This window comes from Myotis brandtii, unplaced genomic scaffold (assembly GCF_000412655.1).
Source record: "Myotis brandtii unplaced genomic scaffold, ASM41265v1 scaffold55, whole genome shotgun sequence".
Taxonomy (NCBI): Eukaryota; Metazoa; Chordata; class Mammalia; order Chiroptera; family Vespertilionidae; genus Myotis; species Myotis brandtii.
The window spans coordinates 3,069,390-3,088,129 of record NW_005370042.1 but is presented as its reverse complement, the minus strand read 5'-3'; the positions used below and the strand labels follow the sequence as shown (position 1 = coordinate 3,088,129).

The 18,740-nt window shown below is 38.7% G+C and overlaps 1 pseudogene; it reads left to right on the top strand.

Annotated features, from left to right (window-relative positions):
* LOC102250664 overlaps positions 1-18,740 on the top strand; it is a 172,642-nt pseudogene that overhangs the window by 8,587 nt on the left and 145,315 nt on the right.

The following is an 18,740-nucleotide window of genomic DNA, read 5'->3' as shown; positions in this document are numbered from 1 at the left end:
GTAAACCTACTTTTACCAACCCCTGTACATTGACCCTCCCACTTTCTTGTGATGCTGCAGGTTTATGGGACCATCTTCCACATGAACCAGGGAAACCCGTTCAAGCTGAAGGCTCTGGTGGACAAGTGGCCTGATTTTAATACAGTGGTTGTCCGCCCTCAGGAGCAGGTAAGGTGTCAGATATGGAATGAATATATGTATTTGCTACGTGTTTATCTGGACCTGGCAATGTGCAAGACCTGGGCGTATAGAAATGAATCCCAGGAATAGTAAATAGTCCCTGTCCTCAAAAATTCCACAGCCTGGAAGAGAATACAGGTGAGTCCACAGATAAATCACAGCATGGTCTGAAATGTGCAGCAACAGGAGAATTGAATCAAATGATTGTCTAACCACTGTGCTGTACACCTGAAACTAATATAAAATAATATTGAATATCAACTGTAATTGAAAAATAAACTTAAAAAAGAAGTAACACATGTGGAAAGCTGATTAAAACTATATATTTTAATATATTTTTATTGATTTCAGAGAGTAAGAGGGAGGGAGAGATATAGAAACATCAAAGATAAGAGAGAATCATTGATTGACTGCCTCTTGCATGCCCTTCACTGGGGATTGATCGCACAACCTGAGCATGTGCCCTGACTAGGAATGGAACCATGACCTCCTGGTTCATAGGTCAATGCTCAACCACTAAGCCACACCGGCTGGGCTATATGGTACATTTTCATACTCATTCATTGTTTTAATTTGTTTTCAAGACAGGACCCCAAACAGCATCCTGGTGATGCTGAAGACCAAGCACTTTTCATTATTTCTTGCATTTAGTTTATGGGAAGAGAGACACCCAATGGATGGTTTTGCTAATGTAAGATTATGTTGAGGACATAGACAAAAGGCTGATCTTTTGTTCAAGATATTAAAGCAACATTTCTCAGACTTGACATCTTTATTGTTTTGAATCAAACACTTTTAACTCTTAGCCTATGGGGAAAAATTATTTCCTATCTTTTAAAAATACCAACCTTGAAACCACACCACTAGTTAACTCACTAGTGCTAACTCACAACTTCTTGTGATACTGTCTTCCCATTGAGAGGTTGCATGGTATTGTAACCAACTGCCATCAGTAAAGTCAATAAAATAGGGCATTTTAAAAAAACTATATATAGTAGAGGTTGCAGGGAAAGGAAGAAAATTTACCAAAACTGCATGTTAAAGATAAATAAGATTTTTTTATAGAGGGTCAAGGCAGGACTTCATCCAAAGCAAACAAAATACCAATTGAGTGGCATAAGGTCTAAAATAACATCATGGATTAGGGAAATTTAAAAGCAAAAGACATGGTTGGAGTTGTTATATATTGTGATAATTTTTTTAAATTAATGAAATTAAATAGCTAAAATATTTCAAAACTAAAAAATATATAATTATATTTTAATAAATTAAGCAATAATCTAAATTTATTAATATTAAACATTATTACTTGTAAATTTCACCAAATTAAATAATTTTTTTAAAAAAGGGTGTTGGATTTTGTCAAATGCTTTTTCAGCATCAATTGATATGATCATGTGATTTTTATCTTTCAATTTGTTTATGTGATGTATCATGTTTATTGATTTGCGAATATTGTATCAGCCTTGCATCCCTGGAATAAATTCCACTTGGTTATGGTGTATGATCTTTGTAATATACTGCTGGATCTGATTTTCTAATCTTTTGTTGAGAAATTTAGCATCTATGTTCATTAGGGATATTGGCCTGTAATTCTCTTTCTTTGTAGCCTCTTTATCTGGTTTTGGAATTAGGATAATGCTGGGTTTATAAAAAGAGCCTGGAAGTGTTCCTTCCTCTTGGATTTTTTTTCAATAGTTTGAGGAGGATAGGTGTTAATTGTTTGGTAATAGTCCCCAAGTGAAGCCATCTGGATCAGGCCTTTTGTTTGCTGGGGGTCTTTTTTTTTATTTTTTTATTACAGCTTCTATTTCATCAGTTGTTATTGGCCTATTCTGGTTTTCTAATTCTTCCTCATTCAGTTTGGAAGATTTTGTTTTTTCATCCACATTGTCCAGCTTGTTGGCATATAATTGTTAATAGTAATTTCTTATAATCCTTAGTATTTCTTTTTTTTCTTTCTTTTTTTTTTAAATTTCTATATTGATTAAGGTATTACATATGTGTCCTTATTCTCCCATTGCCCCCACACTCATGCCCTCACCCCCTGTCTGCTGTGTCCATTGGTATTTTTGTGGTGTCAGTTGTTACTTCAACACTTTCATTTCTGATTTTGTTTATTTGGGTCCTCCCTCTTTGTTTCTTGATGAGTTTGGCTAATGGTTCATCAATCTTGTTTACCTTTTCAAAGAACCAGCTCTTGGTTTCATTGATATTTTTTATTGAATTTTAGCCTCTATGTCATTTATTTCTGCTATAATCTTTATTATTTCCTTCCTTTTTACTTACTTTGGACTTTTCTCTCTTTTTTGACTTTTCTTATTGTTTCATTCTAGTTATCTAAGTTAGAGGGTTAAATAATTTATTATTAATTTTTCTTGATTTTTTTAGTTAGGCCTGTTGTCCTATGAACTTCCCTTTCAGTTCTGCTTTCATTGTGTCCCATAGATTTGGGGTTATTGTGTGTTCATTTTCATTTGTTTCCAGGAAGTTTTTATTTCTCCCTTGATCATGTTGGTAACCCATTCATTGTTTAATAACATGCTATTTACCTCCATGTGGTTTCAATGTTTTTGACTGTTTTTACTGTAGTTGATTTCTAATTTCATTCCACTGTGATCTGAGAAGATGCTTGATATGATTTCAATCTTCTTGAACTTGTAGAGACTTGTTTTGTGTCCTAACATGTGGTCTATCTTTGAGAATGACCCATGTGCACTTGAGAAGAATGTATATTCTGTAGCTTTGGAGTGAAATGTTCTATAAATGTCAATTAAATCCATCTGAACCAGTATGTCATTCAGAGTCTCGTTTCCTTGTTAATCTCTTGTCTGGGAGATCTTTCCAGTGAAGTCAGTGGTGTATCAAAGTCCCCCACTATGAATGTATTGCTGTTGATCTCTCTTAAAGTCCTCTAGAAGTTTTTTGTATATTTAGGTGCTCCTATATAGGGTGCATTTATGTTTACCAGGGTTATATCCTCTTGTTGGGTCGATTCCTTTTGTATTATGTAATGACCTTTATTGTGTCTTGTGATAGCCTTCATTTTGAAGTCTATTTTGTCAGATATGAATATTGCTACCCTAGCTTTTTTTTCCATTTGCATGGAAATTTTTTTCTATCCCTTCACTCTCATATTTTGTGAGTCTTTTGTTCTGAGGTTATCCAAGTCATTCATATATATATATATATTTCTTTATTGATTTCAGAGAGGAAGGGAGGAGAAGGAGAGAGAGATAGAAACATCAATGATGAGAGAGAATCATTGATTGGCTGCCTCCTGCCAACCCCACACTGGGGATTGAGTCCGCAACCCAGGCATGTGCCCTTGGCCAGAATCGAACCTGGGACCCTTCAGTCCGCAGGCCGATGCTCTATCCACTGAGCCAAGCCGGCTAGGGCTCCAAGTCTCTTTTAATCATGTTCTCACAACTAAAACATGATAAATAGGTTTAATTTAACATTACAAAAAAAAGCAGTTTTAGCATAAAATATCTTCCATTTGGAAGTTCTGTTTGTTCATTAAATGCACACAAATAGAAGAAAAATCATTCTTAGCACCATACCTAAACACAGGCATTATTAATAATTGAGTGATTTTTCTAAAAATACTTATAATCTTTCAAACATGTAACCCCGATATCCTTAATTTTATAACAACAAACGAGTCTACAATTGTTCTCTTTCTTTAAACTTTTTACTGACATAGAGAGAAAGAAAATGAAAATAACTGTACAGATCAATGAGCTTTCACTCATTGAACACAACCATAACCAGCAACCATATAAAAACTGGGTCGAAACAGAGCCCAAGCCCCTTTTATCAATTGTACCTACAGCCTCTTCCCCATTATTTCTATAGCCAGCATTGTTTCACCTATTGTACTTTGTGCATGGAATCATACAGTATCTATTCTTCTGTTTGACTTTTTCCACTCAGTGATATATGTTTTATGTTTTTGCAAGTAATAAATGAATGATTATTCATTCTCATTGACATATTCACTTGTGTGATGATATAATAATGATGTACCGATTCTATTGCTTTGTAGATCTGGGCTATTTCATGTAATGCTTTTATGAATATCCCAGTACACATCTTTCAGTGAATATGTGCTCATGTGTAGATACTTCCAAAGTAGTATACCAATTTACCCCCCATCAGTGACATAGGAGAGTTTTAATTTTGACATTCAGTAAACATTTGATTTTTTCTGTTTTGTTTCCTTTAGCTTTGTTTTCTTTGTAGCCATCCTAGTGGGTGTGTATTGGTCTCATATTGTAGTTAAAATTGTACTTCTTTGATGACTGACAAAGATACCACGTTTTTATGATATCCACTGGCCGATTGGATATCCTCTTTTGTGAATAGTCTATTCAAACCTTTTGTACATTTTTAAGATAACTTTCTCTTTTTAGAATTAATTCATAGTGGTCCTTACATATTTTAGAAATTTATTTATTAGATCAATATCTAACTCTACCTTGCAAGTTACATTTTGGAATTTTTAGAAATTATATTTTATCTTTTTTATGTTTTGTAGATAAGGATATCTTGTCCCCTTATATGTGTGTATATATTCTGTTTTATGTTTTATGGTGTTTGTATTCTGTTTTATGTCTTATGATGTTTTCAGATTGACTAAAATGTTGGTGAATAATGGTGATAACAGGTACCCTTGTGTTGTTCTACATTTTAAAGTAAGTAATGTTTTACCAGTAAGCATAATACTGGCCCTGTATTTGAAATAGATGCTCTATTTCATATTGAGAAAGTATAATTCCATAAATAATTCATAAAAATTTGAAAGAACATAATGAATTTGGGCGTCTGATTTAATTACTGCCTTTTAGAGATATTATTGTTATTTCTTAATTTCCTATACTCATAGTATATTATAGGAAAAGATTTCCCAATATCTACCCAAATATCCCTTCTTGAGATAAATTGTGCTCTGCCAATGGTACGTTATTCTTTCAAAGCTGCTATTAAATGATATTCATTAATATTGTATTTAGGAATTTGTTTCAATAGCATAAGTGTACTTGACCTTTTTTTTTTTGCTTTTTTGTTTTAGGCACAAGAATATATTTGACTCTGTTCTCAAAACACTAATATGGCATGTAAATTGCCTATACTTTGAAAACTTGAAAAAATTTATTAATAAAACCCTTGGAATTTAGAATGAGAGTTTATTAGAGTACATATTGCATACATTTTTAATTCTAATACACAAGCATTGTTTATTTTTAAGAAAAGTATGATTCTAGGACTTTAAAAATTCTTAACATTTGTTAAACATAAAAATATCTAACAACGTGATGTTCATCTGATTGTTCTGATTTTGTTTCTACTTTTGTTTTTCCCTTGATAATATTTTTGAGGAATTTTCAATTTTGTTATTCTCTATAAAGAACCATCTCTTAAATGTATCAATTCCCTTTGTTTTTCTTGAATGCCTGTATCTCTTTATGTTCTTATGCTTTTCATATAGCCTTTAGTTATTCTTTTTAAAATTTATTGTTATTGTTGAGAGTATTACAGATGTCCCCCATTTTCCTCTCTTTGTCCCTCTTCACCTGGCTCCTGCCCCACCCCAGGCCTTTATCTCACTTTTATATAAAAACAGATTTTAGTGCCTTTCTCTGTTAAAATGCTGAACATACCTAAACTTATGAACATTGTCCTCATCCCCTCTGTATAGATATAAAATGTACAAAGTTCCACACTGAACTCATTCTCTCTTTTGCCCTTAAATGAATGACACAGGTATGTATTTTAGTTGTTACAATAGCTAAATAAATAAATAAACATAACTGTCCTTTTTATATATGGGAAAACTGAGGCTGAAAGATATTAAATGACTTATTTTAAGTAATTTATTTAGTAAGCTAGAACTTTTATGATACATATGTTTATCTATAAATCTAGCTCAAGAAATAAGTCCTTCTCAGCATCAGCTTCAGTGTCTATCATAAATGCATTTTGTTACCTTTTACTGAATATTTCATACCTCAATTACTTATTTATACAGTTATATGTGAATTTAATATCATGTATGAATTTGTTGGGCTGAAACTATTTTAAGCAACTAAAAATTCTCAGATAGGATGGAAAAAAATTGTCTGACTCTCCAAATAAGGGAGAAATCATTGCCTGGGAAGAATTAATTGCTTTTGAGAAATTCAACTTCTCCTTTTCTGGAATTGCTAATATAAGAAAACCATTCAGAAAACTTCAGATAAGAAATTTTCAAAATAAAAGTTAAAAAATAACTTAAGTTAATGGAAGGACTTAATTCATTTTTATATTATCTGTTGTCCTAATATCAAATATATATATATCCTCCTCCTATATAATAAAAGGCTAATATGCAAATCGACTGAATGGTGGAATGACTGGTCGCTATGACGCACACTGATCACCAGGGGGCAGATGCTCAATGCAAGAGCTGCCCCCAGTGGGCAGAGTGCTCCCACAGGGGGAGTGACGCTCAGGCAGAAGCCGGGCTCATGGCGGGGGAGCTCAGCGGCTGTGGCGGGAGCCTCTCCTGCCTCCACGGCAGCACTAAGGATGTCTGACTGCTGGCTTAGGCTTGTTCCCCATGGGAGTGACAGGGCACAGGCCAGGCTGGGGCACCCCCACCCCCACCCCAAGTGCACAAATTTCGTGCACCAGGCCTCATATATATGATTCATTGAAGTACATGTAATGTGATATTAGAAATTTAAAAAAAATAAATTATCTGCTTATATAATTATTTTTGAGTTTTTATCATCAAGTAGAAATATAGAAAGTTTGTATGGGATAATATGATCACATATTTTGATTTGAAATAGGAAAAATCTAAAAGTGGATGGTTGCCCTAGCAGGTTTGGCTCAGTGAATAGAGCATTGGTCTGTGGACTAAAGGGTTCCGGGTTCTATTCCAGTCAAGGGCACAGGTTCAGGTTGCGGGTTCGATCCCCAGTGGTGGGCGTGCAGGAGGCAGCCAATCAATGATTCTCTCTCATCATTGATGTTTCTATCTCTCTCTCTCCCTCTCACTTCCTCTCTGAAATCAATAAAAAAATAATAAAAGTGAATGTTTAAGTCTTAAATAATGATAAAATAAATGGTAAAATTCAACATATTAGACATTATTTTAATCTTATTTGATATAATATACTAACAGTGTTATCTATGCAACTTTGAAAACTTCATTTTTATGTGTTATATTAAGGATAGAGCTAATTGTCTGCACTACTTCGGGCTTTTTCTCTCACCAACTCCATCATTTTCTGCTCACTCTGGCAAGATCATAGAAGTCTTGGGATGATGCTTCCCAGAGACATTGTGTTTGGAAGGGAACAGAAAAAAATTACAACTGAAGTTGCTGTCCAAAAAGGGGTCTCCTCTACACTTTTTCAGAAGAGGGATGAAAAAAACAGAAGAGAAAATCTTTAATCTCCCACATGCTAATGAGCCAAATATTTCCTCTTGTCTATGAGGCCATGTGTGCTGGACTCTTCCCATTTGGAAATGTCATAGGACATTTCAGTTACATTTTATTAGCTGAAGGGTTTGGACAGCAACTGGCATCCACAGGACACTGCCTGCTCCCCAGAGAGATAGTTGTGGTCTTGGGCATAGGCTGCAGCCTTGAATAAGCTCAATGACTGAGCTCCTCAAGCTTCTACTTGAAGCAAGAAGAGTGCACTACACTGCAATAAATAGAAGATCTATTGATCTCTGCATAGCCCATGTGTTAATCCAGCCCAGAAAAATGAGTATGTATGAATATTCAGCCCTTATCCTGCCTGATGCTAGGGAAGAATGGGCTAGAGGAAAGAGCCCTCAGGGCTGGATTAGAAATGCACTCTCATTCCTCTGCTATGCTCCCTGGGATTGCTTTTGTGGAAAATTGTCATGGAAATAGGAAAGTCACAACAAACATTTCCCAATCTGACCTCTTCTCTCCTCCACTGGGGAGAAAAATATTTCGGTGTCTTATAGAAATTGCATACTTCCCTCTGCAGAAGACAAATGCCGGGAGGTGGAAGACATAACTACTTTTGTTCATAGCATCCAACTGAGCTAGGGGTTACCATAGTATAAATAACTCAAATACCAATTCCTGGAAGTTAGGTTCTACTACCTCTTAGCAATTTGCAAATCACTTTTCATGCAGTAAAGAGATGAATAGTAATTGAGAGATAATTCTGAGAATCAGACCTGGGCTTTGCTCTAACCCCACTACTTTTCAGTCATGTGTCTTAACTTCTCTAATGAAGATTCTGTTACTGTGAACAGAAAAGGGGGTTTTCTATAGACTTTGTTAAATCATGCATTCCACATTTATTTTTAGGACCCATCAAGGGCCAGAAATTGGGCTCAGTGTTGAGATCCACCAGTGAACAGCACCCTCTCAAACCATATCCACATTGTCCTCACAATGCAGCCCAGTCCTTGGTTTATAGGTTTATATAAATTAAGCCCATGTTAGTCAGGACTCCTTCAGTTGTAAGTGTCAAGGCATCCACCTTTAACTACCTTATGCAAACACTGGGGATATTCTTAGATCATTATGAAGAGGTAGCAGGAGTGTCCAGTTTATGACCCTGGAAGCTCAGGTTGCCTGGCCATACACAGGAGGAGATGTGCTCAAATTCAGATTTCCACTGGGTGGTGGGTGGGTGTAATTCCTTTCTCTACAATCCAAATTATAATTTCCTGCAAAGTTGTAGATGCTATCAGCTGGCCTCCTCAGACCCCAGAAAGCTGGCATCTAAGCTCTGAGTGTTGGGCACCCGAGCTTCTCTCTTTATTCTCCGTAGAAGGCTAGCCCCATGCTGGCGAGCAGGCACCCTCTCCTGGAGCAGAGACCTCCAGTGTCCAGCACACACATTTCCATGGGCTGTTAAGAGAACAACGGGTCATGTGCCTCATCTTGCAAACTATTTGCAAATGTTCCCAATTAAACATCTTCTCTCACATGAAGTTAATTGGATTATTGTTCTTCATCCAATTTATCACATTTCCATAAGCCACCCACACAAAGGGCAGGGTAGAGTCAGCCTCATGTATGACTGGATACAGGAACACTTTATTTTTCTCCATTATTACACTATTTTCTGATTCTTATTTCTCTCTGTCTCTTATTTCATCTTCTAAGGCCCTGATTGCCCATGTGAGTTTGAAATCATGGCTGTAGCAGCACCAAGATATTATTCAAGCTTTATATTAAAACATGAGTAGAGAGTTCATTCCCATTAGTTTTGGTTATAATGAAAAATTGAGGAAAAACACTGAGACCAAACTTGGTATGTGCCTATACCTGGATTAGTGCTGCTCAGGGGGCAAATACCGGAGCCACGCTGGGTTGGGTGTCCACACGTATACTCCCATACTCCTTCAGGTGCTCATGCAACAGATACTAAGTGCCTACCATGAGCTGGGCACTGTTCTAGGGCTTGGAGATTACATATAATTAATAGTTGTTGTCCTCAAATGACCCACTGTCTAGTTAGAGAATAAATGGTGCAATTTATTGAATATGACAATATTCTGGGCCATCTCATTAAGCATTTGCTAACCTTAAAACAACTCCATGGAATAGCTTTATTATCACCTTTTGATAGAGGAATAAATTGAGAGATTGAGTGTATCCATCATTAGCAGCTACTTGTTCAGTAGCTATTATGTGCTAGGTAAGGTTCTTAGCTATGGCGATGAGAGGTGAACAGAGAGATTAATTAACTTACTTCAGTTGTTATGTTTAGTTCTTTTATCAATGACCCTTCCTGGCACCATAATTTTGTATCATTTGGAATTGACATAACTAACTATTTTATCCAACATTAAAATGTGGTAACTATGGAAACATTAGAGCAAATAGCAGAGCCATGACTTGAACCCTGATTGGTTTGGTTGCTACGCTGTGGGTCCCTCCATCACAACCCGCCGTCCGGATTCCAGAAGGTTCTGATAAAAGTCACTTATAGTGTGTACATGACTGATGACTTTCTGATAGCATCTTTCGTAACACTCCTTTAGGTCCACAGCAGGAATCAGGAAAAGAAACCTATTTTAGCTGCAGAGCTGGGCCACATTTTTTTCATTATTACAGCCACTCCCATTACAATATATCAACTCTTGTTTTAATGAACTCAAGGTCAGTGTGAGGCTGAGATAGAAATTCTGTTCCCTGAGATTTCACCTCCAAATCATGACAACGCCCCTGGGGCCTTGCTCCTGATGCATGATCACCTAAACTCGGTGAGAGGTCCCGGTGAAAGGTAGGAAGGGTTCGGTCCTCTTTTTTCAGGGAAGAAGGGGTAGCAAGACCACATCTTAATTAAAAGGCCACCAAGAGGCCATGGCATTGGGATAAGAATAAAGGAGCAGTCCAGCTATGGCCTGACAAAGAAAATTCATTAACCTTAGGTTCGACGAAGAGCTACCTTTTCAGAGGATGTGATTAAAAATGGTGGAAACATGTGCACATTTGTCCGCTTGTCTAGTAGCAACTTCAAGGACTCAAGCTGTCTCAGTGACCTTTGGGAACCAAGGGTGGGTATCAATCAATCAATCAGATGCAGCACTAGGGGCCTACAGGAGTTCCTTGGCACGTGTGGTGAAAACACTGCGGTGCCCTATTCTTCCCATCTCGACTTCAATTTAAAAGCAGCAGAGAGCTGCACATGTTAATGTCACGCCGTGTGCTTACACCGCCACTGAGTCTTTCCATACCTTCAGAAAACAAAATCCCAGAACTCGGCTGTTTCCATGGCAACTGCATTTTAAGAAGGTGCAGTTTCCAGTTTGAAAGAGCTGAACGGCCATTGGCGTCAGGTCTCGATGATACTGAACCCACCCCGGGTGTCAGGAGGAATCAGCAGTGCAGGAGGTTGGGCTTGGCTCAGCCCCACTCAGCCTTCATTTTACTGCCAGAACAAGGCTCAAAAATGAATGATTAAAATGATAATTATGACTCAATAGTCCGATCTCATGTAATGTTAACACTGAAAATGGTAGACTGAAATTCTAATCTGATGACAACCTTGAGGAAACATTCAAATCAGAACCAAAATCCTTTACGTAAAGGATTTCATTGTGTCAGATCTCATAGGGGTTTTAGGAAAAAGCATAACAGGAGTAATTAATGCCTCCTTTTCCTCTGTGCTCCAAGATCCACAGACTTTTAATAAAGCTGGAATAAAGAAAAGGAACCAGAAATATCCTCTAAAAGAGAAGTGTTCTCCGGTCCAGGAGTGGAAAGGACCATCCCTCTGAGCGCAGTGCATTCCTTGGCCGGGGCTGCCACACACAGCACCAGACTGGGCGGCTTCTCAGCACAAATGCATCGTCTCACAGATCTGCAGGCTGGGAATCCAAATCAGAGCCAGCAGGGTTGGCTCATTTTGAGACGGTTCCACATCTCTCGTGTAGCTTCCGGTGCAATCTTTGGTAGTCCTCGGCTTGGAGACACACCACCCTGATCTCTTCCTTATGTTCACATGGTGTTCTCTCTCTCTCTCTCTCTCTCTCTCTCTCTCTCTCTCTCTCTCCCCAAATTTCTCCCTTTTACAAGGACACAGTCATATTGGATCCAGCATGACTTTCTCTTCACTCACCACATCTGCAATGACCTTGTTTCCAAGTAAGGTCACAGGCTGAGGTTCTGGAGGCCAGGGCTTCCACATATGAACTTTTTGAGCATCGGGCATCTGTCGTCTATCACTTTTCCCACTGCATCATGGTCTGGGGGAGGCACGGAAGACACAGCACAGTGGAGAGCCCTGGAGGGAACAAGACTCTACTGGCCATAGAGAATAGACTGAGCAAGGTCAGCGTCCGTGGTGGGCGTCTGTCCCCCTTGGCCAGCCAGTACCTCCCAGCAGCTGACGTAGGCCAATGGCTTGCAGACAAGTTCCTGTGCGACCATGGGAGGACTTTGTCTCCTCCCTGCAGGGGACAGATACAGTAGTAACATTGGTCGGGTGCCGCAGGACGCGTACACTGAAGCAGAACAAAGATGTGAACTCTGGGTTTGAAACAGGGAAAGCTAGTTCCCCACAAGGCGATCAGGCTATGCACACTCTTGCCTCTTGTAAGGTAGTGAGTGCCCCAGGTCCAAGGCCATTCCTTCTGGACGAAAGAGGGTCGAGGAAATTGTGTGCATAAGACTTCTCTCTCTGTGTTCATAAGACTGCTTCTCTCAGCAAGGTTCAACACATAGCACACAGATTATATTTCATTCCTGAGCCAGGAATACTATCTCACTTAATTCTCATAATACTGTGATTATAAATTGAAGTGACACGAATTCTTCTGAAACTCCTGTGCTTATGAATCAGCTGGGTACCGCGTTAAAATGCAGATCTGGGTCAGTATGTGTAGGCTGGGGTCTGACTGTCTGTAATCCTAACAGTGTCCAGGCCAAGTTCACAACTCTGGTTTGCACAATACCAGAGCAGCAGAGGCTGAAAGGGGAACGAGGGCCCGAACTGTGACTTTCCTAGCACCGTGTAATGATCCCAGTGCTGTGAAAATGACTAAGATAGCACGCCTGATGTTCGTCCCTACTCTCCCCATTTTAAACTTAATGCTCTACATTTGTCAATATAGAGCTACCTAACAGACACGCACAGAACATCAGCAGCACAAAACAAAATGTACTCATTTTCGTGGTTCCTGTCAGTTAGGGCTTGGCTTGGTTGGTTTGTTTTTTTTTGGAAAACTGCAGCCATTTTTAACTTTACCACAAAATCTTCTAGGTTGTAGCCTTTGGGAATATATAAACTTTTCTGTCTTTTCTTTCTTATTTTGTGTGTTTTCTTTCTCAGAAAAGCTGGATCTTAAAAATAGAAGTTTTGCTGTATTATTTCTACCATCAGTTTTCAAAAATGCATTCAGAATGTTAACTCATTGCTTTTCTCTGGGCTGCCTTTGCTCTCCCCTCAGGTTAGTTTAAATGAAAAGTTACTAATTCTGATGAGGAGCAAGATGGCGGCATAGGTAAACACCGGAGACTGCTGCCGCAAACAACCACTTCAAAAATACAACTAAAAGACGGAACGGACATCACCCAGAACCACAGGAAGGCTGGCTGAGGAGAGACTCTTCAACTAGAAGGAAAAATAACAGCACACCGAGGCTCAGAGGAGGCGCAGTGTGGAAAAAACTCAGGTGCGGAGGTGCGCGCGCAAAGCGGGCTGGTGGCTGAGAGCGCGGTTGTCGTTTTCGGTCAGGGGGGAGTCTCAGACTCTGAGCTCCAGATACGGGCGAATCGCTGGGGACTCGGACCCAAACGGGAGAAGCGGGAGTGTCTGGCATCAGTTGGAAGGCAGCTTTCCCTCCGAGGTTTGCAGCGGTTCCGGGGGTTCTGAGAAGCAGAGCCTCTGGGAACAGGACTGAGGGCACCATAACGGCTCCCTCCGCCCGCCCTGTTGAGCCCGCCCCGCCCAAGCCCTGCGCAGAGCCATTTGCCGGATCGCCGCAGGCAAAGGCTAGATTAGCGCCCCCCCAGAGGACAGAAGTTTTCCCACTGCAGCAGACACAGCTGATTCTCACAGCCAGTCGGCCTGGTGGTCAAATCCCTCTAGTATTAACTACAACAATCAAGGCTCAACGAGAACAAGACTGCGCACAAAGACCACTAGGGGGTGCACCAAGAAAGCATAAAAAATGCGGAGACAAAAAAACATGACAGAAATGGAGGATATAGAGCTAAAAAACGCAATTTTGAGGGCTTGCAATAAACTTCTGGAGAGCCTCACGAAAACTAATGAGACCCTCGATGCTATGATAAAGAAACAACTAGAAATTAAGCATACACGGTCGGAAATAAAGAATATTACACCCAATAGCAGACCAGAGGAGCGCAAGAATCAAGCCAAAGATTTGAAATGCGAAGAAGCAAAAAACACCCAACCGGAAAAGCAAAATGAAAAAAGAATCCGAAAATACGAAGATAGTGTAAGGAGCCTCTGGGACAGCTTCAAGCGTACAAACATCAGAATAATTGGGGTGCCAGAAGATGAGAGACAGCAAGATATTGAAAACCTATTTGAAGAAATAATGGCAGAAAACTTCCCCCACCTGGTGAAAGAAATGGACTTACAGGTCCAAGAAGCGCAGAGAACCCCAAACAAAAGGAATCCAAAGAGGACCACACCAAGACACATCATAATTAAAATGCCAAGAGCAAAAGACAAAGAGAGAATCTTAAAAGCAGCAAGAGAAAGAGACTCAATTACCTACAAGGGAATACCCATACGACTGTCAGCTGATTTCTCAACAGAAACTTTGCAGGCCAGAAGGGAATGGCAAGAAATATTCAAAGTGCTGAATACCAAGAACCTACAACCAAGAATACTTTATCCAGCAAAGCTATCATTCAGAATTGAAGGTCAGATAAAGAGCTTCACAGATAAGGAAAAGCTAAAGGAGTTCATCACCACTAAACCAGTATTATACGAAATGCTGAAAGGTATCCTTTAAGAGGAGGAAGAAGAAAAAGGTAAAGATACAAATTGTGAACAACAAACATGCATCTATCAACAAGTGAATCTAAGAATCAAGTGAATAAATAATCTGATGTACAGAATGAACTGGTGATTATAATGAATCAGGGACATAGAAAGGGAATGGACTGACTATTCTTGGGGGGGAAAGGGAAATGGGAGATGCAGGAAGAGACTGGACAAAAATCGTGCACCTATGGATGAGGACAGAGGGTGGGGAGTGAGGGCGGAGGGTGGGGCGGGAACTGGGAGGAGGGGAGTGCATTTATCATTCTTCTAAATTTAACTTTGCACAAGTAACCCATGTAAAAAATCTATATTTTTCAAAACTTGTAAATAAAAATAACCTTAACTAAATAAATAAATAAATAAATAAAGTGTACAGTTCTATGTTGCTTAGAGGTCACAGGGTTAACTATGCTACCACAATCTATCCCACTATTATCAGAGCTAAGTTTGATCACCTGGTTACAGTGATGACCACAAGAGAAGACAGACATTTTAATTTCACAAAGATTTATTGAGCTCAATGAGCCTAACCCTGCATGGGGCACTAGCAAGGCCTGCAGGGAAGGGAAGTTGGGGGCAACCAGCCCTGCAGGGGAGGGCAGTTGGGGGGGGACCAGGCCTGCAGGGGAGGGCAATTAGGGGTGATCAGCCTGACAGGGGAGGACAGTTGGGGGCAACTGGGCTGGCAGGAGAGGGCAGTTGGGGGCAATCGGGCTGGCAGGGGAGCAGTTAGATGTTGATCGGGCTGGCAGGGGAGTGGTTAGGGGGTGATCAGGCTGGCAGGCAGAAGCAGCTAGGGGCAATCAGGCAGGCAGGCAGGTGAGCAGTTGGGAGCCAGCAGTCACGGATTGTGAGAGGGATGTCCAACTGCCACAGGGATTGGGCCTAAACCGGCAGTCGGACATCCCCCAAGGGGTCCCAGATTGGAGAAGGTGCAGGCTGGGCTGAGGGACACCCCCCAGTGCATGAATTTTGTGCACCGGGCCTCTAGTGTAGTATGAATGGTTGGGGGTGGGTAATTGATAACCAAGAGACTTTCATAGGAAGCATCTTGTTTTTAAAAAATATATTTTTATTGATTTCAGAGAGGAAGAGAGATGAGAGAGATAGAAAAATCAATGATGAGAGAGAATCATTGATCAGCTGCCTCCTGCATGTCTCCCACTGGGGATCAAGCCTGCAACCCAGGCATGAGCCCTTGACTGGAATTGAACCTGGGACCCTTCAGTCTGCAGGTTGATGCTCTATCCACTGAGCCAAACCAGCTTAAGGCGAAAGCGTCTTTTTAATGTCTCTAAATATTATTCTATTATATAGATGGATAATATAGAAACTTTAGGAAATATAAATGAGCAAAAAGAAGGAAGTTAAAATCACTACTTATAATTATTTTTAATAATGTTATCACTATTATCCTGTTAGATTAACTCCTGTCTGGGGTGTGTGTGTGTGTGTGTGTGTGTGTGTGTGTGTGTGTGTGTGTGTTCTTGTGTGTATGTGTAGTTACCCAACAAGCTGACAAATTTCAGAGGTAAGGGGTTGGGAAGAGATTAATGAAAGAGCTTGTATGCATATATGGATATCCCATGGACACAGACAATAGTGTGGAGAAGGACTAGGGAGGGGGTAGGGGCAGGGTGGAGGAGGTTGATGGGTGAAAAAGGGGAACATCTGTAATACTTTCAATAATAAAGATAAATTTTAAAAATATTTGGAGACATTATCTTTGCATAATATTAGACATGCTTCTATTGCACTATTTTATTAGCTATAAATTACATACATAATAATCAATCAATTCCCACTTTAGGCTATTTAACATGTTTCCAACACTTTAAGGGCATCCTTGTAGTTAAAACTTTGCAAATATCCTTAATTAAAGTTTAAGGATAAATTACTACTACATATGAAAATTGTTTTGTAAAACATTTACAAAACAAAAATAATTCATATAATATTGGAAAATTTCCTCTAAATTTGCATACTCACCAGTGCAGGGTTAGTATGATTGATTTTAAAAAATCAAAAGCTATATAGATCAAGCAGTTTGAAAAGTTATCCTTTCTTCCTTTGATTTCTGCATGTGTGCATACCTGCAGACTATTTTCTCATCATTTTTTTGTGGGCAATTTCTTACCTTCTGTGAATTGTCAATTCATATCCTTTGCCCATTTTTTGTTAGTGTGTTTATCATTTTACTTATTAACTTTAAGGCAATTTTCAGATCAAGGAAAATATTTATTTACATTATCTGTAATGTCTGTTATTCTTCCAAAATTTTTTTCTTGGATTTAAATAAAACTTCAAGCAGAATAAAAATTTTATGTTTATCTTTGAACTAAACAAACAACCACTAAACATTTTAGTAGTTGATGAGATCATGTCATTTAGTTTTGCTTCTATAAGACTATTTTGTCTTTTTAGCTAAAAGAAATCTGTATTGGACCAGAACAAGGGTGGGGAATGTCCAGCTGCGAAATCATTTGGTCTGGCCCTGCCAAGGCATTAGGGGTGAGTTAATTAAATATTTGACCAAATATAGCAGGCTAATTTTTTAAATTAATAATTTTGTATGGTTGAGAATGATGTTATAAATACCCGAAGGCCCTTGGCAGAAAAAAGGTTCCCCACCCCTGGACTAGAAGATTCTGGTTACTGATAGAGGCCTGTACTCCTGAGCCTGGGAGTGCCTCCTACAGTTGTCAGTGCATTTTGCCAAATATAAGGAATCTAATGAGGCATCTACAGGATAGATAAGGTTAATTTTGCTTTTTGAAATGACACAGTTCCCATCTATGCATTTTTATTGTATTACTAATACTTATGAAATAGATAATTAGGAGATTAAAAAAGGAAAATAAAAGCATAATATTTGTCTTTGACAATAGAAAGGAAAGAGACTTGACTTGGGGTGGTGAACACACAATACAGTGTACAGATGACCTGTTGTAGAATTGTGCCTCTGAAACCTGTATAATTTTGTTAACCAGTGTCACCCCAATAAATTCAATTAAAAAGGAATTTAAAAAAGAAATAACTTTTAAAAATACTGCATAAGTAAATGCTAATTAATAATACATTAGTCGTATTAAATAGTCAAGTATTGAATTTATGCATGTTAAGATCAATATCTTGGCTGATCCCGATACAGAAGACCAAGTAACAAATTTAAGCAACTTTGTTTCATGTTTTTATAATCTGTATCCTTGCAAAAGCAAGCAAGAATTTTTAATGAAATAAATTATTATAATCAGATATCATTGCTGTGACACCAGCAATCTAGGTTTCTCGGCCTCCTAATAATGCATGTTAAAGTAGCAAAACATTTTTTTATATTTTTTGAAGCCATCTTCAAAGTTTGTTATGATATGTTTGCTAACAGAGAGTAAAATAATCTCCATTAATCAGATGGTGAAAGTCTGCGGCTGAATACAGTCAGACTGCCATGCCTGGTTATCTGATCCAGGCACTAAGCCCTTTGATTTATAACACTGCTCCCAGCAAGCATTTGCTGTGATCAATTGTGCTCCGGGCAAAGACCCATCTGTCCAAAGGTGAAATTTAATTTGGGAGAAAGAAACTCTGCTTGGAATTTAAAATGAAGAGATCTATCTGCTTGAAAACGGCGTGATTAAGCATTAGATGAATCTGTTTTACCTTCTAGATACTTTTTTTATGCAATGATTTATGATTTATGGTTCAACCTAAAAATTAATACAATATCTTTCCTTTGTCTTGTTGGGTAATTACAAAACCAACTTTTTTAACTTTAGAAGGACAAGCAATTTTATTTCAGAGTCAAATAGCCAGATCATCAAACTTAGGTCCTATCCTACAAACTGTACAAGAAAGATCCATTCTGCAAGAATGAGTCGGCGAAGACAGAGGGAAAATAATGTGTAGAAAAATTGTATGTGCCTAATTGAAATGTAAATTCAATGCCTTTTCAAAAGTAATTGTGTACAGAGTATTACTCTAAAAATGGTACTACCATTCTGAAAGAAAGATCATTGAACTGTATATATAAATGGCTGTGAAATGAAT